At 46.0% G+C, this 5,000-nt stretch overlaps 1 pseudogene; it reads left to right on the top strand.

Annotated features, from left to right (window-relative positions):
* The window catches only part of LOC123483243, a 176,718-nt pseudogene that overhangs the window by 20,396 nt on the left and 151,322 nt on the right, over nucleotides 1-5,000 (top strand).

The raw sequence follows: 5,000 nt of genomic DNA, 5'->3' as shown, positions 1-5,000 counted from the left end.
TGAGTCCTGTCTGACTCCGGTATAACTCCTGTCTGACTCCAGTATGAGTCCTGTCTGACTCCAGTATGAGTCCTGTCTGACTCCAGTATGAGTCCTGTCTGACTCCAGTATAACTCCTGTCTGACTCCTGATTGACTCATGTATGAGTCCTGTATAGTTCCTGTCTGATCTTTGTATCTCCTGGTGTAGAGCCATTGTAATTTCTGCCTGACTCCTTAGTGACTCCTGTCTGAGCCCTGATGTAGATCCTGTCTGACTCCTAATGGACTCTGACTGACTCCTGTGTCTCTGGGTGTAGATCCTGTGCTTGGCAGAGCAGATCCAGTTCACTGAGGAGGTGGAGAGTGGTCTGAGAAACAGCAGTCTGCAGCAGCTGGAGGTGGAGCTCACCGCTAAGTTGGAGCACTACACCACCGTAGACACCAGCTCTGAGGAGACGGGAAACACAGGTGTGTGTGTGTGTGTGTGTGTGTGTGTGTGTGTGTGTGTGAGTGTGCATGCATGCATGTTTGTGTGTGTGGTTGTTTATTGTTACAGTGGCTCATTGGCATGCCTCAGCCCTATCTGATGTTAATTATGTTACTGTGTTACAATTATGTTACAATCTGCTGTTTTATTTACCTAGTGTGAAGTCAGATAACCAGTACATGTGTGTCTCTCCCCAGCTCCCCAGGCTAAAGAGGTCAGATAACCAGTACATGTGTGTCTCTCCCCAGCTCCCCAGGCTAAAGAGGTCAGATAACCAGTACATGTGTGTCTCTCCCCCAGCTCCCCAGGCTAAAGTGGTCAGATAACCAGTACATGTGTGTCTCTCCCCAGCTCCCCAGGCTAAAGTGGTCAGATAACCAGTACATGTGTCTCTCCCCAGCTCCCCAGGCTAAAGAGGCTTGCTAAGAGGCTGCAGTCATAACTGTCAGTCTAATCTAATGGCCGGCCCCTAATGAATAGCTACATAAAACAGCTCTTGTGTGGACTGGCTGGGAGGAGGCTCTCTGACTGAGGGAGAGGCCACGGTGATAAAACTCCGCTCACAGCACAGGGCCCAAGCATTAGATACAGTCCTGGGGGAGACATGACTAGGGCCAGATCTAAAAGGATCTTATCAATACCATTAGCGTTATCAACAACCACATGGCCTGAGCAGGAAAGACCCTGGGCCTACATAGCTCTGATCAGAATCTGTGCACTGTATTGGTAGTGTGGAGCCATTTTGAGACAGGGTCTGTTCTGATAGGATGCTTCTCCCCCATAGAGTCAAGTGTGTTGCAGCTGAAGCTGAAGGCTCTGATCCTAGACATCATCCATAACATCAGTGTGGTGAAGCAGCTGTGTGAGGAGGGGGTGAGCAGCCCTGACGCCTGGGCCTGGAGGAAACAGCTCCGTTTCTACCTCGACAACGACAGACGCTGCTCCATACAGATGGTCGACGCTCACTTCAGCTATACATACGAGTACCAGGTACAAAAACCTCTACACGGATATACTGTACTTCTGACCACCTCTCTACACAGATAAACATCTGACCACCTCTCTACACAGATATACTGTACTTCTGACCACCTCTCTACACAGATATACTGTGCTTCTGACCACCTCTCTACACAGATAAACATCTGACCACCTCTCTACACAGATAAACATCTGACCACCTCTCTACACGGATATACTGTACTTCTGACCACCTCTCTACACAGATATACTGTGCTTCTGACCACCTCTCTACACAGATATACTGTACTTCTGACCACCTCTCTACGCAGATATACTTCTGACCACCTCTCTACACAGATAAACATCTGACCACCTCTCTACACAGATATACTATACTTCTGACCACCTCTCTACACAGATATACTGTACTTCTGACCACCTCTCTACGCAGATATACTTCTGACCACCTCTCTACACAGATAAACATCTGACCACCTCTCTACACAGATATACTATACTTCTGACCACCTCTCTACACAGATATACTGTGCTTCTGACCACCTCTCTACACAGATATACTGTACTTCTGACCACCTCTCTACACAGATAAACATCTGACCACCTCTCTACACAGATATACTGTACTTCTGACCACCTCTCTACACAGATAAACATCTGACCACCTCTCTACACAGATATACTGTACTTCTGACCACCTCTCTACACAGATATACTGTACTTCTGACCACCTCTCTACACAGATATACTGTACTTCTGACCACCTCTCTACACAGATAAACATCTGACCACCTCTCTACACAGATATACTGTACTTCTGACCACCTCTCTACACAGATATACTGTACTTCTGACCACCTCTCTACACAGATATACTGTACGTCTGACCACCTCTCTACACAGATATACTGTACATCTGACCACCTCTCTACACAGATATACTGTACTTCTGACCACCTCTCTACACAGATATACTGTGCTTCTGACCACCTCTCTACACAGATATACTGTACTTCTGACCACCTCTCTACACAGATATACTGTACTTCTGACCACCTCTCTACACAGATATACTGTACTTCTGACCACCTCTCTACACAGATATACTGTACTTCTGACCACCTCTCTACACAGATATACTGTACTTCTGACCACCTCTCTACACAGATATACTGTACTTCTGACCACCTCTCTACACAGATATACTGTACTTCTGACCACCTCTCTACACAGATATACTGTGCTTCTGACCACCTCTCTACACAGATAAACATCTGACCACCTCTCTACACAGATATACTATACTTCTGACCACCTCTCTACACAGATATACTGTACTTCTGACCACCTCTCTACACAGATATACTGTACTTCTGACCACCTCTCTACACAGATATACTGTACTTCTGACCACCTCTCTACACAGATATACTGTACTTTGACCACCTCTCTACACAGATATACTGTACTTCTGACCACCTCTCTACACAGATATACTGTGCTTCTGACCACCTCTCTACACAGATAAACATCTGACCACCTCTCTACACAGATATACTATACTTCTGACCACCTCTCTACACAGATATACTGTACTTCTGACCACCTCTCTACACAGATATACTGTACGTCTGACCACCTCTCTACACAGATATACTGTGCTTCTGACCACCTCTCTACACAGATATACAGTACTTCTGACCACCTCTCTATGCAGATATACTATACTTCTGACCACCTCTACACAGATATTTACATTTACATTTACGTCATTTAGCAGACGCTCTTATCCAGAGCGACTTACAAATTGGTGCATTCACCTTATGATAGCCAGTGGGACAACCACTATTTTTTATTTGTTTAGAGAATTTTTATTTTTTTCATTTGATTTATATATATATTGTTGTTGTTTTTTATTTTTGTTGTTTATTTATTTTTGTGTTTTTGGTTGTTGTAATAATAATAATAATAATAATAATATTTAAAAAATTTTAGGGGGCGGGGGGATGGGGGGGGGAAGAAGGATTACTTTATACTATTCCAGGTATTCCTTAAAGAGGTAGGGTTTCAAGTGTCTCCGGAAGGTGGTCAGTGACTCCGCTGTCCTGGCGTCGTGAGGGAGCTTGTTCCACCATTGGGGTGCCAGAGCAGCGAACAGTTTTGACTGGGCTGAGCGGGAACTGTGCTTCCGCAGAGGTAGGGGGACCAGCAGGCCAGAGGTGGAAGAACGCAATGCCCTCGTTTGGGTGTAGGGACTGATCAGAGCCTGAAGGTAAGGAGGTGCCGTTCCCCTCACAGCTCTGTAGGCAAGCACCATGTTCTTGTAGCAGATGCGAGCTTCAACTGGAAGCCAGTGGAGTGTGCGGAGGAGCGGGGTGACGTGAGAGAACTTGGGAAGGTTGAACACCAGACGGGCTGCAGCGTTCTGGATGAGTTGTAGGGGTTTAATGGCACAGGCAGGGAGCCCAGCCAACAGCGAGTTGCAGTAGTCCAGACGGGAGATGACAAGTGCCTGGATTAGGACCTGTGCCGCTTCCTGTGTAAGGTAGGGTCGTACTCTGCGAATGTTGTAGAGCATGAACCTACAGGATCGGGTCACCGCTTTGATGTTAGCGGAGAACGACAGGGTGTTGTCCAGGGTCACGCCAAGGTTCTTTTGCACTCTGGGAGGAGGACACAACAGATTTGTCAACCGTGATGGCGAGATCATGGAGCGGGCAGTCCTTCCCTGGGAGGAAGAGTAGCTCCGTCTTGTCTAGATATACTGTACTTCTGACCACCTCTCTACACAGATATACTGTACTTCTGACCACCTCTCTACACAGATATACTGTACTTCTGACCACCTCTCTACACAGATATACTGTACTTCTGACCACCTCTCTACACAGATATACTGTACTTCTGACCACCTCTCTACACAGATATACTGTACTTCTGACCACCTCTCTACACAGATATACTGTACTTCGACCACCTCTCTACGCAGATATACTGTACCTCTGACCACCTCTCTACACAGATATACTGTACATCTGACCACCTCTCTACGCAGATATACTGTACTTCTGACCACCTCTCTACACAGATATACTGTACTTCTGACCACCTCTCTACACATATATACTGTACTTCTGACCACCTCTCTACACAGATATACTGTACTTCTGACCACCTCTCTACACAGATATACTGTACTTCTGACCACCTCTCTACGCAGATATACTTCTGACCATCTCATCTACACAGATATACTGTACTTCTGACCACCTCTCTACACAGATATACTGTACTTCTGACCACCTCTCTACACAGATATACTGTACTTCTGACCACCTCTCTACACAGATATACTGTACTTCTGACCACCTCTCTACACAGATATACTGTACTTCTGACCACCTCTCTACACAGATATACTGTACTTCTGACCACCTCTCTACACAGATATACTGTACTTCTGACCACCTCTCTACACAGATATACTGTACATCTGACCACCTCTCTACACAGATATACTGTACTTCTGACCACCTCTTTACACAGATATA

Source organism: Coregonus clupeaformis, unplaced genomic scaffold (assembly GCF_020615455.1).
Source record: "Coregonus clupeaformis isolate EN_2021a unplaced genomic scaffold, ASM2061545v1 scaf0052, whole genome shotgun sequence".
Classification (NCBI taxonomy): Eukaryota; Metazoa; Chordata; class Actinopteri; order Salmoniformes; family Salmonidae; genus Coregonus; species Coregonus clupeaformis.
Note: the sequence above shows the minus strand (reverse complement) of the source record. Positions and strands in the feature narration are given on the sequence as shown.